This window comes from Dipodomys merriami, unplaced genomic scaffold (genome assembly GCF_024711535.1).
Source record: "Dipodomys merriami isolate MVZ:Mamm:240054 unplaced genomic scaffold, mDipMer1.0.p SCAF_3, whole genome shotgun sequence".
In the NCBI taxonomy this organism is placed as follows: Eukaryota; Metazoa; Chordata; class Mammalia; order Rodentia; family Heteromyidae; genus Dipodomys; species Dipodomys merriami.
The window spans coordinates 39281525-39301200 of record NW_027204492.1 but is presented as its reverse complement, the minus strand read 5'-3'; the positions used below and the strand labels follow the sequence as shown (position 1 = coordinate 39301200).

At 36.2% G+C, this 19676-nt stretch overlaps 1 protein-coding gene and 1 non-coding gene across 2 annotated transcripts in view; one reads left to right on the top strand and one right to left on the bottom strand.

The window, feature by feature from the left end:
- The window catches only part of Rnf128 (ring finger protein 128), a 113444-nt gene that overhangs the window by 20470 nt on the left and 73298 nt on the right, over positions 1–19676 (top strand). The gene's annotated exons all lie outside the window — the stretch shown is intronic.
- On the bottom strand, positions 4143–4247 carry LOC138840514 (U6 spliceosomal RNA). The gene has a single exon (XR_011376092.1). It is a non-coding gene; the product is annotated as a U6 spliceosomal RNA (small nuclear RNA).

Genomic DNA, 19676 nt, shown 5'->3' with positions numbered 1-19676 from the left:
TTTGTAGAGCAGTTGTGACATTTAATTGATATATAGTAATATATATAAAAAAGAAAGCACTTTAATGGGAAAGGGTTGGACCTCAGTGGTATGTGATTGGCATGTGTGAGGCCCTTGTATTGCAAAAAGAGAAAAAAAAACACTCACAGAGTCCATTCTGTTTTAAAGCCTCAAAAATATGGTAGTAGTAAAATGATACTGATGAAGTTATCCCATTCATGGATTAGTAGAGACTAATGACTAGCTTTTGTCTCTTTATCACTTTAAAATCCTGGCTAAAATAATCAATTAAGAAATAGGTGAATTAATGGAACAATTCTCCAAAGAATTACACATGATCAATACATATAGGAAGACATGTTCAATATCCCTAGTCATAAAGAAAATGTAAATAAAAATGACATTGAGATGCCATCTCACTCAGGTCAAAATGGATGTAATCAAGAAAACAAACAACATGCAGGCACTAGTAGTTCATGCCCGTAATCCTACCTACTCAGGAGTTTGAAAGCTGAAGGATTGTTTTGAAGCCAGCAGGCTCAGAAAAGTTATGAAACTATCTCCTAAATAGACAGAAAAAAAAGTAGGCTGAAATAATGGCCAAGTGATATAAGGCCATACAAGCAATAAAGATGGGTGCCCTGACATCAAATACCAGTACTGAAATGCAAATGCCGACAAAGACGTGGGAAAAATACACTGTTGGTGTAAATGTAAATTAGCGTAGCTACTATGGAAATTAGTATGGAGGTTCCCCAAGAGAGTAAAATAGAAGTACTATATGATCCTGCTAAACTACTCTGGGCATGTATTTGAAGGAATATAAGTCAATATACAGTTGAGATATCTGCACACTCATAGGAGCTAAAATATGGAACTGGACTACATGCCTATCTACAAACAAATGGATAAAGATAAGGTGGAGTGCCATAGAGTCATAAAGAAAAAAATAAATTATGTCATTTGCAAAAAATGGATGGAAGTAGAGACCATCAGTCATGTTAAATGGGGGGAAAAAGCCAGACTCAAAACAAATATTGCATGTCTTCACTCACATGAAGAATCTAGATCTAAAAAATGTATATCAATATAAATGGTGGACTATTTAAGGAGGTCCATGTGATAGAAATACACTGAATTCATGTACAAAATATCATAATGAAATCTACTTTTATAAAGCATGACACTGCCCCATTTGTTAGGAAATGGAAAAACTTGGAAAAAATCATATTAAGTGAAGCCAGACCCAAAGAAACATAGGTCCCATAGTTTGCCTTATTTGCAATAACTAGTATATGTCTTGGATAATCTTACCAGACAAGCAGAAAAGGTCAAAAGCTATGTACATATGACCAGATAAGATGATGCTAAGTGAAATGAACCCCAAGATAGAGACACAAATGGTTTTATCTTTCTTGCCATTGTTTTTAATGTACTTATAATGTACCATGTGATTTTTTTGTTTCTTTTGTATGTTCTTCCCCCATGGTATAACCCCTGTTTTCACTGTATTTGATTCTGTGCCCTGCATCTTGTATATACATTTTTCTAATTTGGGGAGGGGAAGGGAAATAACAAAATGCTGAAATAAGGATATAGGTTGACCCATTGTAACAATGAGATGTACAAGACACTATGTTGAAAATGAACTTTACAACTTGGGGGGGGGAGTTGGGGAGGTGAGGCGTGAAGGGATGGTAGGGGAAAAACAAAGGAGGAGATAACAATGTTTGATAGGAAATTTATTTATTTACCTTACTGATGTAACTGTAACCCCTCTGTACAGTATCTTTACAATAAAAATATCTATTAAAAATAAAAATTGCATGAAAGATTTGGGAGGTTCAGAGGAGAGGGATAAGAAAGAATAATAGTGGAGTTGAATATGATCAAATTACATGCTTATATGGAAAATCACAATGATACCCCTCATTTTATACAATCAATGCACTTTAATAAAAAACTATATAAATAAATAAAAGCCATAGGGTTTAAATGGTACATCATACTGGGAACGGCTACCATCTAATAGAAATGAATACATTGATAATGAAATAGAGTGGATATGGTATGACCTGAACATGGTATTGGACTGCTGGGGCCCCCAAGATCTTGCTCTATTTACCTTAGTTAATACAGCACTTAGCATAAGACTAAGTGAGGGTAGACTTGAACTATGAATGGATGAAGGGTGGCAATGCTTGTTATTATTAAGACGCCATATGTAAGGGGCTAGGTTCAATCCCCAGCACCAAAAACAAAAGATAAAGAAGGAATAAGTTCTGAAAAAGGCATATCTTCCCTTCCCTGCAAAAAAAATACCACCTATTTCACATTTCTGTCCATAGCCATTTCAGTGTTGTAATGCCAGAAATGCCCAGGTTCCATAGCTTAAAGATGAATTGCCACCCATTATAACGGAGTGTTCCTTTTCTGTCTGCTCTCCCTACAGCTACTTGGTGTCTCATCATTAGCTGGCAGCTGGGGACATGACTTCTTTGTTAGGCTGCTTCTATATAAAGCTCTGGCAATAGGAACTGCCTAGATTACCACCAGTGATTCACACAGCTACATAGACTGCAAGCACCCACACAAGGTCACAGAGTGAAGGAACCAGCTTGCAGTTCAGATATTGTTTCACTGTACAATATTGTGAAGTTAATGTTACTCTTCTACTTATCTAAATAAGCTATTGTCAGTGTAGTGAGTTGCACCACACTGTGTGGATTTGAGTAAAATATAAAATTCTCATTAACTCTCATCAGTGTTCAAGTTTAAAATGGAGAATTTAGCAGAAAGGAGTACTGAAATGGGTAAAGGCCTTCAGAGAGTAGAAACATTTTGTAAGCAATATATAGAAGCAACTGTTTCCTGCAAACAATTTTTGCTATTCATTAGAGCAGTTTTAATAGTGCTTCTCTTCAACATCATTTTCATAGCAACTCATTTGTATTATTGTGTTACTCAAAACCATAACGCTGTTTGTTTATTTGTACATATTTTTATTGTAAAAGTATTGTTCAGAAGGGTTACAGTTACATGAGTAAGGTAATGAGTGCATTTCCTATCCAGTGTTGTTACCTCCTCCTCTGTTTTTCCCCTACCATCCCTTCCCTCCTCACCTCACTAACTACCCCCCCCACCAGTTGTAAAGTTCATTTTCAACATAGTGTCTTGTACATCTCATTGTTACAATGGGTCAACCTATATCCTTATTCCAGCATTTTGTTATTTCCCTTCCCCTCCCCAAATTAGAAAAATGTATATACAAGATGCAGGACACCGGAATCAAATACAGTGAAAATATGGGTTATACCATGGGGGAAGAACATACAAAAGAAACAAAAAAATCACATGGTACATTATAAATACATTAAAAACAACAGCAAGAAAGATAAAACCATTTGTGTCTCTATCTTGGGGTTCATTTCGCTTAGCATCATCTTATATGATCATATATACATAGCTTTTGAACTTTTCTGCTTGTCCTAGACATATACTAGTTATTGCAAATAAGGGAAACCATGGGACCTATGTTTTGTTGGGCCTAGCTTACTTCACCTAATATAATTTTTTCCAAGTCTTTCATTCCTAACAAATGAGGCAGTATCCTTCTTTCTGATGGAAGCATAGAATTCCATTATATATAGATATAGATATAAATATGTATATATACATATATATCACATTTTCTTGATCCATTCATCCACTGAGGGGCTTCTGTGCTGGTTCCATATCTTACCTATGGTAAATAATGCTGCTATAAACATAGTTGTGCTGGTAGCTTTAGTATGGCCTTGTTTGTGCTTGTTTGGATAAATACCCCAAAGTGGGATTGCTGGGTCATAGGGGAGCTCTATGTGGAGTCTTTTGAGGAACCTCCATATTGCTTTCCAAAGTGGTTGAACAAGTTTACACTCCCACCAACAATGCAGTAGGGTTCCCTTCTGGCCACATCCCCTCCAGCATCTGTTGTTATTAGATTTCTTGAGTATAGCCATTCTGGCTGGGGTGAGGTGGAATCTCAATGTTGTTTTGATTTGCATTTCTTTTATGGCTAGAGAAGTTGAGCATTTCTTCATGTGTCTATTGGCCATCCTTCTTTCCTCTTCAGAGAAGTTTCTCTCTAACTCTTTAGCCCCCAAAATATGGAATGCTTCACTAATTTGTTTATCATCCTTGCGCAGTGGCCATGCTAGTCTTCTGTATCCTTCCAATTTCAGTATATGTGCTGCCAAAGCGAGCACCAATAATGCTGTTTGTATGTTTGTTTGGGGTATTGCCAAGCTGGCCTTGACTCTGATCCTCCCATTGCTGCACTTTGCAGCATCCTTGAAAGCAGATCTCTGGAATAATGAAGATATTTTTAATATGTAGTAATCTACTATTTTCAGACTGATACAATAGGATAATCAAAGCTAATGAAATACAGAACGCCACTTCAATGAAAAATATGTCATTTAAATTAATTATCCAATTGCTTTTTTGCAAATGAATACATCATAAAGCAATAGGAAAGTGTGTTTTCTTGTAAAATATAATTGTTACTATTCTGGTATTTATTTAGTGTGTAAATCTATTTTCATTATGAATTTCTCCAAAATAATGAAATACAACTATATTCTATAATTCTAATTACACAACTTCTTTATCAATTCTGATTCACTAAAGTTTTATTGTATCTGAAGAATAATTTTTACAGTAAATGTACCATTATTTTTAATTTTGAATGCTTAGAAACTGGGAAAAGTTAAATATGAAAGAATACTCCCATTCTTCCTTTGAAGAAATTGTTCAAATTACTGGATATTTTACTAATACCTCTCTAAAGAAATAGATATTCGGCAGGGGGGGAGGGGGGAGGCTGGGAAGGGATGTGAAGGGTAAACAAAGGAGGAGGCTGCAATGCTTGGTAAGAAATGTACGCATTATCCTGCCCATGTAATTGTAACTCCTCTGTACAGTATGTTCACAAATAAAATAAAATTAAATTAAAAAATAAAAAACACCCAAACAAACAAAAAAAAAGAAATAGATATTCACAACCCATTGATCTTTGCTTAAAATATCAGTAATGTGGCTAATATCAATAAAAGCTGTCTCCTTTATGCAGTAATACCTTATAAATCTCTGCTTTCACCTTCCATTTAACTAACTATACCCTTACCCTGTAATTACATTTTAAAAGCATGAAATTATGGCAGTTTTGCTTCACCTTATTTTACTTTCATTTGGAACATTTTCTTCCAACTTTCTTCCCTAGATAGTATGATCTTACCTTCTTTTTGTCGTTGGTGGAGGGGGGTCCTTGAACTCTGGGCCTGGGCACTGTCCCTCAGCTCTTCAGCTCAAGGCAAGAGCTCTACCACTTTAGCTACAGTGCCACTTCTGGTTTTCTGGTGGTTTATTGGAGATAAGACTCTCATGAATGGTCCTGCCCATGCTGGCTTTGAACCACGATCCTCAGCTCTCAGACTCCTGAGTAACTACAACAGGTGTCAGCCACCAGCACCAGGAAATAAGGTGTTTTTTAAAGCCTTCTCAAATTATATAATTTGTATTAGTTAACCTTCTATCACTCTAAAAAACATCTGAGATAATCAATTTACAAAGATGAAGGATTTATCTGAACTCAGGTTGGTTGGCTTCATTGCCTTCAGTCCTGTGGTATGGCAGCACATCATGGTAGAGGTCACATGGTGACGCAAGACTGCTCACATCATAGTCTGAATGTAAAAGAGAGAATGAGAGACAGGGAATCCCATTATCCCCTTTGCCCAAGCCAAAGAATTCTCACCATGCTTTACTTCCTAAGGTTTCCACCAACTCCCAATAGTATCAAGCTAGATACTAAGTATCACATAGGCCTTAAGGGGATATTCAACATGTAAACTATAGCATATCCTATTTGTACTTTAAAGGAAAAATATTAATCAGAATAGAAGGTAACTCAAGCCTCTTGCCTTCTGCCCAATGAAATGACAAGAACAAATAAAGTGCCACTGTCCTAAATTACTTTCAGATAAATCCAACCACTGAAGGAAATGTATTGTGAATTCTGAGAATCTAAGCAGTAAAATGTCAAGGCTTGGAAGTACAATTCAAATGGTAGAGCATTTGCTAGCAAATGCAAGGCCCTGAATTAAAAAAATAGTCTATACATTAAAGTTCCATGTACTATTGAAATATGTAAAAGCAAATAAATAATCTCAGTTCCTACTATGTGATTTTTTTCCCCAAATCAGTTTCATCCTAATCTTTAACATACCACGAACACCCATAATCAATGGAAAATAGAGATTAACACACAACACAATAACTTTTTTAGTGTTCTAAGTACTACACTTGCATCTATTTGATGTATAGTTAAATAGCTTAAGCAATTGAGAATGTTTTAATAAATGCAGAGAACTATGATTTAATTGAGATAAAGGACTAAATTATGTCCAGAAGAATTTTCACTTTGATAAAATGAAACCCTTTTGATATGGTTACCTCAGAAAACATCATAAATAGCCCCTTACATTCATTTATATTTTTGAGTGCCAATTGATACTAGAAAATATAAAAGTAATAGTTTATCTAAATTCTAATTTCTTGATTTGACTCTTCTGAAAATATAAGCAGCAATAGGTCAACAATAATGTGATTGGCAGCTAGTATTTGTAGATCTGAACTATATCCAACCCCATTTAACTGAGAAAAGTTGTTGGGAAGATGCTAAATATTTGCTATTTTATCATATGGGACCTTAAAAATTGATGCATGAAAAATACTTAAATAATTTTTACTAAATCAAATCCCTCATTCTCCTTCCTAAGAGAAACAATCAATTGATAGAAATATTTGCTTGCCAGGAACTGTGGCTCATACCTGTAACCCAGCTACTCAGGAGGCTGAGATATGAGGACTGTGGTTCAAAAACAGGCCGGGCAAGAAAATTTGTGATACTCTTATCTCCAATTAACTACCAAAAAGCTAGAAATGGTGCTGTGCTAAAAGTGGTAGAGTATTAGCCCTGAGCACAAAAGCTCAGGGGTAGCATACAGGCCCATAGTTCAAGTCTGAGAACTGGTGCGCCACACACACACACACACACACACACACACACACACACACACACACACACACACACACACACACACACACACACACACACACACACACACACACACACACACACACACACACACACACAGAAATATTTGCTTATTTATAGAGCAGGCAGCAGCTATCCCCCCCCACCAGCTTCAAAGAGGAGAAGGTGGGAATAGAAATACACTTTTACAAATTCTGCAAAGCTCTTGAATTAAAATCTACCCTTTTACAAATATCCTCTTGTGGGTGGCAGAACAAATTAGTTTATGTATTTATAGAGAGATTACCTGACAGTAACATCATCTTTTTTTCATAAAACACAGGGGAATTTCTGCCTTATAACAAAGGTTTAGTGGATATGGTCTTAGATGGTATTTTAAATCTTACTTCTGAAATGAGCAAGATTTCCAGACATTCCTAAGGTTTTGTGAATTCATATTTGGGTTTATTCATTCTTAGAGCACAATTCAAATACCACAATATACATTTTTAACCAACATGTATTCCTCTTTTGAAACTTTATTTTAAGGAACTGTACCACGCAACTTGGGGTAGAGGGAAATTGGGAGGAGAAAATTGGGAGAGAATGAAGGAGAGGATGACACTATTCAAAAGGAAATGTATTCATTCATTATCATAGTTATAGTGGCATGCTTTCTCTCAACCACTGGATGACGTTGCATATTTTTTGTTCCAACTTCTTGGAAGAAAGGCCCAGCAGGGGGCATGCTGAGCATTTTTTTCTAATTCATATGCCTTGTACTTGTCTCAAGCATATTTAAATGATAGCTTGACATATTGACATCTGAAGTGAAATTTCCAATGTCTTCTAAAACCATATGGCAACTCTTTCAATTAAGAGAACACTAGGATATTCAGTTAGTCAAGGTCAGCCAAATAGATTTGAATAAAATAAAAATCAATCTAATTGATTATTTTTAAATCAACCATCTTAAAGATGCAAGTAAATTCCCGGAATGAGTATGTAGATTCTGCTTTGTGGCTACATGTTCATGGGAATAAGGTGTTATATAAAATATAAATACACTAAGCTATTATTTTCATTATCTGTATGTGGCTACTTCATTGGCAGTGTTGAAACCTCAAGCTAAGTTTCTTTGATCTCTCAGCCTAAGAAGTCAGTTCTTACTGTTCTGATGGGAATGCCTGTGTAAAAGGTAAGATGAGAATGTGCTGAAAAGTGCATTTCAAAGCCAATTCCAAGTGTCTTTTTTATTATCTGTTCTTTTGTATTATCTACATCACTGTTCTCCATCTACTGTATCTGTAATTGAGACCTGTTGCAATTTTCTTCAAAAGGAAAGACAATGATGCGAGAAACTACACTTTGTTGAGGTAGAAATGAAATTGAATTCATAAAAGAAAAAAGTTATTTCAAAAATAAAGGCAAGAGCCAGAAAAGTGAGGATGTTGTTTATGATTTAAGCATCTAATTCAACAGGAAAATGATCAGAGCTTTGGTAAATGACTACCACTTTAAGCATGAATGCCTTCTATTCTCAAGCAATTGACAAATTACAGTGAACCATAAAGCTACTTACTGCAAGAAACAAGTTCCCTTACATTTTCTCCCCCTATTTTTTGCCTACACATATAAATTATTACTCAACTCAGCTATCTATTTTTCCTATCACAGAATTTAAAAGCTTGCTCTTCCCCCTCCCATTTTAATAACTTTTTGCCATCATTACTATCATACATGTTTACATGACACTAAAACAAAGAAAAGATTCTGGCTTAACAAAACAACTAAGTGTTCTGTTTTACCCAGTTGTTTTGTTGTTATATAATAACCCTGATTCTTGATTGTCTCCCAATATCTATTCTCTACCTCGATTCTCTAAAATTAGTTTATGCATTCAAAATAACCATTTCTATTTACAAATGCCAAGCCTGTGCTTGTCATTGTATATAATTAAAATATTTTCAAAAATAGGATCTGGCTGAGCACGGGTAGTTCAATAATGCCTATAACTCTAGCTACTCAGGAGGCTGATATCTCAGGATCACAGTTCAAAGCCAGCCCAGGCAAGAAAGTCCATGAGACTCTTATCTCCAGTTAGCCAAACAAAATAGGATCTGGAGTCTGTGACTGTAGATCATTGTTAAGCCATTTTCCTAGCATTCACAAAGCCCTTGGTTTGATCTCTAGTAAATAATAATAATAATAATATCAGGAAGCAGGAAACAGGAGGAGGTAGGAGGGGAGGGGATGAATGAAAAATGGAATGGGACAAATACAGAACAGTCATTGTATATATGTGATAAATGAAGTAGGGAAATATGAAATGAGTCTAAGGGAGAGAACACAGGATGGGGGAGAATAATAGAAGGGAAGACTGATCAAGAAACTCTGGATTCTTAGATGGCTACATTAAATTGTAACTCTTTGTTAAAACCGTTTGAAGTTCAAAAATGATTAATTAAATAAAACTCAAGTTTTACCACCTCAGAAACTTTTATTTGATTAAAAAGATGAGAATGTTTATTATAATTACAATGTTTATTTACTTTTGAAGTCTTAAATTTAAAAAATGGGGAAATAAATGAAAAAATTGAGTAAATCTTCCCTCCCCCACAAAAAGTATTGAAGATTTTGGGTAGCTTAAGGGTAAGCTGGGGCTGGGATGGTGGCTTAGTGGTAGAATGCTTGCCTTGCATGCATGAGGCCCTGGTTTCGATTCCTCAGCACCACATAAGCAGAAAAATCCAGAAGTGGTACTGTGGCTCAAGTGGTCGAGCGCTAGCCTTGAGCTGAAGAGCTCAAGTCAGGCCCCATGACTGACAAAAAAATAAAACAAAAACAAAAACAAAAAACAAAAGGGTAAGCTGAAGGCAAAACGAGAAATGTATGAGTAAACATAGAATAATCTGAAGTGAGGTTCTTAGACAGCTAACTGTTGCTGGGAATGTATAGATGACCTATTTAAGTCTTTACATAGTTGAAGTAGTTTTGAAGTTATTAGTACATGAAGCTGATTGTTTTAAGCAAATCTTAACCTGAATGTTCTAGAGTAATTATGTCAAACAGAACATTTTGCAATGTTACAGAACTCTTCTCCGTACTTAACGACAACTCACTTGAACCTATTGACTGAAATGTGGCTAATATGACTGAAAAACTGAAATTTTTATTGTATATAATTTTAAATAGCGCAATCAGACCATTGGCTTCCTTGGAGAATAGTGTAGCAATGGAGAATGCTAATGTGGGGTCATTAGATAAGCTTCACATGGTCTATAAAACACCCAAAATTGTGCACAGGTCCCATCAGATTTGCAGAGGTAGATCTGGCTTCCAAATGGTTATGAACCACTAACCAAAAGTAGTAGTAGTTTCCCCCTGTGTTGTTTCTATGTGTCTTGAAAACAAATTAAAACTAGATAACACTGTTATTTTTATTGCTTGTCCTTTTTTATGTTTTGAGAAATCATTCAACTTCCAGAGCTTATAATAAGAACAGTAATTTCTTAGAGCACGATTCAAATACTACAATACACATTTTTAACCAACATGTATTCCTCTTTTGAAACTTTAAGAAACTGTACTATACAACTTGGGGGAGAGGGAAGTTGGGAGGGGAAAAATTGGTAGAGAATGAAGGAAAGGGTGACACTGTTCAGAAGGAAATGCATTCATTATCTGATTTATATAATTGTAACCCCTCTGTACATCACCTTTACAATATTTTTTAAAAAAAGAAACTGCAGGTCCACATGCAGTTTTATGCAATAAAGAGGTCCTATGCACCATTCACCTAATTTTCTCCAGTGTGATCACCTTTCATAACGATAGTACAGTATCATAACCAGGAAATTGGCATTGATATAATCCACCCACTTTACTTATATTTCACTAGTTTTACATGCATTCATTTGAATGTCCTATGAAATACTATCAGATATGTAGGTTCATGTGACCAGCACCACAGTCCCTATTCAGAACAATTTCATTGCTAAAAGGCACCATTGTCTTGTACTTTTATAACTACATTCTCCTCCACTCCACAACCCCTTCCTAGCACTGGGTAACAACTCACGTGTTCTTTGTTAGGATAATTTTTATTATTTCAAAAATGTTACATGAGATGGGCCTGGTGATATATATCTATAATCCTAGATCTCAAAAGGCTGAGGTAGAAATATCATGAGTTTGAGGCTAGCCTGGGCTACATCTTTTTAAATGCGGTATAAAAATGAAGGAAGGAAGGAAGGAAGGAAGGAAGGAAGGAAGGAAGGAAGGAAGGAAGGAAGGAAGGAAGGAAGGAAGGAAGGAAGGAAGGAAGGAAGGAAACAAGTTATATAAATGGAATCATAGTGAACTTTGGAGGTTGGCTTTTTTACTCAGAATAAATTCTCTGGACATACAATGCATCCAGTTTTCTATATATATTAATAGTTCCTTCTTATTGTTCAATGATATTCCTTGGTATACCATCTTTGTCTTACCATTTAATCACTGAAGAACATTTGAGTGGTTTCCATAATTTTACCATTATGAAAAAAGCAGCCATGAAAATTTGTGCTTTATTGTAAATGCAATGTTTCATTTACCTGAGAGATTAAGGCCCATGACTAAAATTGCTGAGTCATGTTATTTTCCTGTTATGTTTTATAAGAAACTGCCAAACTATTTCCATGTTGGATGTGCAATTTTACATTCATACCAAAAATATACATATAATCCAATTCTATCACATCCTTGGCAACATTTGGAGTTGCTACTTTTTGGTGCTCAGGTTAGTCATTCTAAATAATAGGTGGTGTTTATCATATTATGGTGTTACTGTTTTTTCCAAATGACTAGTCATACTGAACATCTTTCCATGTGCTAATTTGCTGTCCTCTTTGGTGAAATATCTATTCTTGTTTTATAATCTTAAAAAAATTTCCAAATAGGGATGGAATTTTTTACATAAGAATTTGAGTAATACTGGGGGATAAAATAGTTTTTGAAAAGAAAGGAATGCTGTTCAGCAGAGATTTTTACAATTGGTCAACTGCTAAGACATTTCCTAACATTAAGTCTGTGCCTTCTATGGAAGGCAAGGACAATGAAATTCAAGGGAAAATGGCTTGCTAATACTTGATAAAATACAAATGAATACAGAGATGAGAAAGCTTTTGACAGGTATAAGATTCAGTCTTCTCATGAATGCTCTTTATAGTAAGTACCTGTATGTGCTTGGTATGCTTTGGATATATTTAGATGTCGTTTGTTGCCTTGTTTAAGAGTTACATTTGTACATTCACTCAGACAGCAGCCTACTTCAGCTCAGTCAGGGCAGCTGAATACCTACCAGCAAAACTATTACACTCCTCAAATAAATAAAAAGAGCAGGAAGTTTACTAGCCAGTGTTGGCCCATAAATTGCAATTAGTTTATAAGGAAATATGTGAAGAAATATAGCAGAATCATTTAGAAACTTTTGTAGTAATTCTTTTCTTTGTTCTGATTATGTGTCCATTGAATCATATAATTTAAAAAATGAGGCTTGTAAAAAAAATACCTGCAATGACTTTCTACCTAATGAATCAAACCTGACTCCTGAATGTATTGTTCAATGTCAACATAGTGCCAGTGTACTTTTTCTCTCTAGTCTCCCACTACTTGTACTCTGTGCAAACTGAAACTCTGATTCTGAGCTTTTGGTTCATGTTATATCCTTTACTGAAATACCTTCCTCACAATTTGTGCCTCTCAGAACCCCACCTTATCCCCGGGGCCCTGCTTGGATGTTACTTTCTCTGTGAAACATTCTGTAATTCCTTGAGTCAGAGGCAAACATTCCTGCCTCTCAACTCACGCAGGACTTTGTACTCCCTCACAGCGTTCATCTCTCTGACCACTCTTTTGTTTAAATGCCATGCCAACGCAGTAACATGGACAAATCTCAAATGCATTTTTCCAAGTGAAAGAAATGAAACACAAAAGGCTACACATTGAATGATTTCATTTATATGACATTCTGGAAAAGGCAAAACCAGAAGGAAAGAAGACAGTTGAGTGGTTGCCAGTAGTTAGGAGTGGGAGGAGGGTTGGACCATATAGACTTAGCATGAGGGAGCTGGGGGTGATCAAAGTGCTGTGGATCTTGATTGTAGTGGTTGTTTAGTGACTGTCACAACTTACAGAACTGTACACTGAAAAAGATGAGTTTTCATTTATGGAAACTATACCTTATCAAAAATAGTGGAAGAAATTTAGCTAGACAATATGCTATACAATAAACCTTCCCTGGAGTTGTCGTTCATTTATTTTCCCTTCAAATAGTTTCTAACATAGTACAGTAAAACCTGGGGATACAAGCAAGAAATAAATGTGGTCCCCCTTGTCCAGACTGACAGTAACAAAATAATGTAGGTAAGTAAACAAATGCAGAATAACAGGAAAGGTGCTATACATAATTCAAGTATGTCAAAGACATGCAGTGAATGTTTGGAATATATATAGTTCTGTGGTAGAGCACTTTCCTAGCATACGAGACCATGGGTCCAATTTCATTCAAAGAATATAATATAGTAGAGATATACAATGGTCAGATCAATCTACATTGTTGAGGGCCTAGAATTCCAAATGAAGAGATTTACATTTTAGTATGGAGTAAGAAATAGCATCATCCTGAGTAGGTTGTAGAAAGTATATTCTGATGGTAAGATGAAAGAAGAGTTGGAATGGAGGAGAGACTGAAGATAGGGAGATAATTAGAAGGGTATTTGCAATAGTCTAAAAACATCACCCTCTCATCTCCATTAGTAGACAATTGACATTAAATTATGCTTTCTATTTCATTGATGATCCAGATTCATGAAAGATAGTGCAAAGTGAAGGCCCACAAAATATTTCTTGTTACATTGTTCCTCTATGATATTTAATAGAGGAACCCTCATTGTATTCATTTTCCTATCCTCCCCAGCAGCTATCATAGCACTTTGGAGACAGAAAGTATTTATTAAAGTATTTTTTATTTGAATTATTGGAGAACTAATGAATTTTCTTGTAGATCATGGAAACTCCAGTGGGAAAATAACAATCTCTGAATGGCCAAAAATGATCCCTCTCCAGAGGGTCACATCTGTTTTACTCCTAAATTTATATACTGACTGAAACAATCAGGTTGGATTAGTCTAACATCTTTTTCTAGCAATATTTATTTTATCCAAAGTCTGTTCTTTGCTCGTTTACTGCTTCTTTTTTTTTGTATGTCCAGCATTTTAATTTTTTTATTTTTTTAATTGTGAAAATACTGTACAGAGAGGTTACAATTACATGGGAAAGATAATGAGTACATTTCTTATCAAATATTGTAGCCTCCTCCTTTGTTTCACTCCCCCCATCCAATCCTCCCCGTCCCCCCCCCCCCCCCGCACCAAAGTTGTAAAGTTCGTTTTCGACATAACGACTTGTACATCTCATTGTTGCAATGGGTCCACCTGTATCCCTATTTAAACGATTTGTTTTTCCCCTTCTCCTCCACAAATAATACCGACATCAAATACAGTGAAAGCAGGGGTTATACTGTGGGGGAGGGACATACAAAGCAACAAAGAAATAAAAAAAAAACATTTGAATACATATCTTAGGCTTCTTAACACAACCTGCAGTGCATGACAAAAGAAAGGTTCTGTTGAAGCGGAAGTTGAAATAACAGCAAGCAGTATAATTCCACTCTAGTGTAGTACTCTGAACCAAGTGACTATTGCCCTCTGTCTTGGAACCTGAAAACCTCTGCCTAAAATGTCACTGGTGAGGCACATTTAAAGCACTGTTGTAAGCCTTCACTCTGGAATGTGTGTACTGAAAAGTAGCCATTCTGTCTTGAATCCAACCAAATAGAAGGCCTGAAAACTATCTAAGTCCTGTGTTCTGAATATTGCATAGGACCCAAGCATACTCTCTCATCAGATCTCTCTACACCTCAGCCATCACCTAAGAAAAACTAAGATGTTTAATGAACTAGTGGGATCATTGAAGGTAAACTTCATGGGACACTTCTTTAAACAAACAAGAGCTTCAAGCTTTCAACGTCTCTGGTCTCTTTTTTCTACATAAAGCAAACATTGCTGAGCCACTTCATTGCCTCTGGTAAAAGGCTTTCTGTGGCTCTAGAGTCGACAACATCCAGCAGATTAAGCAGTCCCTGGTTTCTGGGTCTGAATTTGTTTGCTATGGAGAACCTGAAATACTGTGATGGTATCTGTACCCTGTGGAACTCAGCTGTCTCCGATAGCTGCATGATTGTCAGCGAAGGGAGACATGATCATAGGGGTGCCAAGGTGAGCCATACTTTCATACATCTGGGTAATTTCTCTTTTGCTATTTCACTTAGTATTTTTGCCTATGAAAGTTCTTTTACTTTATATTGCGTAATTTGTGATGACATCAAAACTAAAATAGCGTTGAAGTCATAAAGTACCCTGTTGTTGAAAGCCTGCTTGGCCCTTGCCTGTTGCTTACTAACAACATAACCATAACATTTATTTCAGTTTATACTAACAGTATTTAATTATTATGTGAATCATGAGTAGCCAGCCAGCCTATTTCAGTTGGCTCAACTATGTGCTAGTACCTGGTCACTTATTGCCAGATACTTGTTTACTCCGAGTTATTGATCAATTTTGAGCCCCAGGCAGCTGCAGCTAATCCTAATGCATATACTTGGCAGCTGTGTATTTGTGACTTTGCCCCTTGGAATACAAAGGCTGCCTTTGCTCACACTCATGCAGACTTCAGATTCTAAAGGGCAAGTCTTAGTCTCAATAGGTGACTGTGATTACACACTACCATAATGGAAGGTTTTTTTTTTTTTTGAGGTTTTTATCCACCCCCTTCAATTGGATGTTTACTTATTTACTTAAAGCTTTCTTTTAATTGAGAAATAATAATTATATAGACTTTAGAGTAGAGTATGATGTTTCAAGATCTGTATACATGACCTACGGAATGATCAAATCACTCATGTTAACATGTACATCCCTTCAAATACTTACCACTTCTTGGTTTACCTATTTAGAAATACATTATTAACTATAGTTACCATGTTGTATAACAAAACACCAGAAACTATTCACTCTGTCCAACTGAAATTTTATATCTTTCATCAATTTTCCCCCTTTCTCATACCACAATCCCCCACCCCCACCTTCACCTTCACCTTTATCCTCACCCTCAGGAAATCACAATTCTCTTCTCTACTTCAGTAAGTCTAACCTTTTAAATTCCACATATAAGCACTTAACTGTGGTATTTGTCCCTTTATGACTAGTTCATTTCACTTACCATAATGTCCTCTAGGTTCATCTGTGTTGTTAGAAATGACAGAATGCTCTATATTTTAAAGGCTGACTAGTATTGCATTGTGTATGTTTGCCAGCTTTGCTTTATGCAGCCATTTTGATGACCTCTTTGGTTGCTTTCATATTTTGGAATTAATAGGAGAGTACAGACATCTCTTTGACACTAATTTCATATCCTTTGGGTATATGCCCAGTAGTGAGATTTCTAGATCTTATGGTACTATTTTTATTTTTTGAAGCAGGTCCATGGTGTTTTCCATAATGGTTATAATAATTAGATTCCTCCCAGTACTGTACAGGGTTCCCTTGTCTCCAAATCACTGCCAGCTCTTTCACCTTTTTTAAGAGTAGTCAAACTAAAAGGTATATAATGGTAGTTTGTTGTGTTTTTTTAAGTAATCTGAAAAATACACACGTTATTTTATTTTTGTGCCTGTTACTGGGATGTCGAACTCAAGTTTTAGTTCATAGCTGGTGCTTTACCACCTAAGCCCCAACTCTACTTTCTGTTCTGTGCTGGTTAATTGGAGATAAGAGTCTCACAGACATTCCTGTCCTGGCTGGCTTTGAAATACAATCCTCAAATCTCAACTTTCTGAGTAGCTAGGATTACAGGTGTGAGCCACTAGCACCCAGCTTAGTTTTGTGTGTGTTGTTGTTTTTGTTTTGTTTTTTGATATGGACTCCCAACACCAGATGGTTTTTTTTTTATTAAAAAGAGGGATATTCATAGTATGTTATCTTCTTACAAGCAAATACATGGCGGGTAGGTGTTTTCTTTTGTGTTTGTTTTTTATTTTAAAGAAACAAGCCAAGCAAACAATCTTAGACATTTTTCTGAAAGGAGCATCACTTCCTTAGGAAGACCTGCAGGAAGGTCCATAGAGATAGTTTCAGAGACAACATTCCTATCATAGGAGGTGACAGTCCCACATGTTATATTGCCCCTGAAGACCTCCCAGGCAACAAGATGAAGAGGTACAAAATAGTCATATTGAGTGTTTTCAGCCTATGTAGGCCTGGGCTAATGTGTGTTTTTGTGGCTTAGTTTGGTTTTGGTTTTTTTTTGGTTGGGGGGGTGAGTGTGGAATACTGGGGTTTGAACTCAGGACTTTTATGCTTCCTAAGTTCGCATTCTTACCACAGAGCCATGCCTGCAGCCCTGATTTTTGCTCATTAATTTTGAGATAAGGACTTGCTTCCTGCCTGGGCATGAACCTGGACATGATCCACCTGTATTGGGTTTCCCAGTATCAAGGATAACGAATGCACACCACTGCATCCAGCTCTTTGTGGAGAAGAATCTCTAGAACTATTTTCTAGAACAACAATCCTAACAATCTTAGCCTCTTAAGTAGCTAGGATTACAGACAGGAGGCACTGGCACCCAGTCCTATGTCTTTTTTTTAACGAAAATAATTTGAAGCAAAACATACAAAAAATTGTAAATAGATTTTTTAAAAGCCTATAGAATACGATAGAGAGAAAAAATATTTCAGGGGAATGTGTTCAAAATACACTGCCACAAATATATATATATATATATATATATATATATATATCACAATAAGCCTCCTTGTGCTATTAACATATGTTAAATTATTTTTAAAGGGTGTATTTCAACAAATTTTTTGTTGTTTTGCCAGTCCTGGGGCTTGAACTCAGGGCCTGAGCACTGTCCCTGAGCTTTTTTGCTCAAGGCTAGTACTCTTAACACTTGAGCCACAGCACCACTTCCAGCTTTTTCTGTTTATGTGGTGCGAGGAATCGAACCCAGGGCCTCATGCATGCAAGGCAAGCACTCTAGCACTGAGCCACCTTCCCAGCCAAAATGGCAATATTGTTTTTTTTTTCTGTTTATGTGGTGGTGAGGAATCGAACCCAGGGCCTCATGCACGCAAGGCAAGCACTCTAACCACTGAGCCACCTTCCCAGCCCAAGGGTGTATTTCATAGAGCTGTGCAGTTTTGTGTTTTAAGGTAAGTGTTATTTAAAATGTCAGAAAGTTAGCCAGGTGCCTGTGGACACACCTATAATCCTAGCTAGTCAGAAGGCTGAGAGCTGGAGGATCATAGTTTGAAACTAGCCTGGGCAGAAAAGTTTATGAAATTCCATCTCCAATGAACCAGAAAAATGCCAGACTGGAGGCATGGCTCAACTGGTGGGGCACTGGCTATAAAGAACAAAGCTGAGCAAGAACATGAGGCCCAGAATTCACGCCCTGGTACCAGCACAGAAAAAAATTGTTAGAAAATTAAATAATTAAAGTTTATCAAATAAATGAGGTGAATAAACCAAGATTGGTTTATTTTCAAAGCAAACTGGTTTGAGTTCTTTTATCTAATAATTAAGTTGAGCAAGTATCTTTTGTCTCTATCTTTTTTTACAAAGAAAAAAAATTGAAAACACTCCCCCCACACACACCTTTTAGAGGCTTCTTTGCTGGTGTTTGCCCAGAAACAGTCTTTTATACAGTCTTCAAAAGCTCATAAGCAAAAAAGTATCCAATGTATGGTCAACTATAATGCAGGTTCTGGCCACACAGAAGATTTTCAAATGCCATGAATTGTAATCTGATTCTTTTAATTTCTCAGAATAGAAAACTCTCCAGAGGAGAGGCTGGAAGTTGAGGTGCAACATTAAGATCAACTCTTTTTAAAGGTTAAATTATTAAAGAAAGAAAATTATTGTTATAAACTTAGTGTAGTCTGTGCAGTGTTTCTAAAGCCTAAGAAAGTGTAGATTAATGTTATTGGCAGTTTATAATGACTCGCTCCTCACTCAGTGACAATTCACCAATGGCAACTTCTAGTCCTGCATGCTCCATTCATGTCAGTACAACAATTTCTATCATCATTTTGTTGTGCCTTTTCTGTTTAAATAGGTTTGGACACTCAAAGTTTTCCATTGTGTTATAATTGATTCTGGTGTTCAGTAAAGTAACAGAGCTATACCATTTTGTAGCCTAAAAATAGCAGGCTATACCATGCAGCCTAGGTATAGGGTAGGCTAGACCAGTAGGCTATGATATCCATATCATAATAAAAATCACCTTATGCAACATTTCTCAGGATATATCATGCCGTGAAGCAGCATATAACCGCATTATCTGATTCAGTAGAGTTTAATGGAATGTCAACTGGTTCAGAAAGTATCTATTTGACTTCTGAGAAACAAGAAATAGCAATTTCCATAACTGGTCAATAACAACGTGAACACTAAGAAGAGACAGGAATGAGTCTGTGGATGTAGTCTACAGC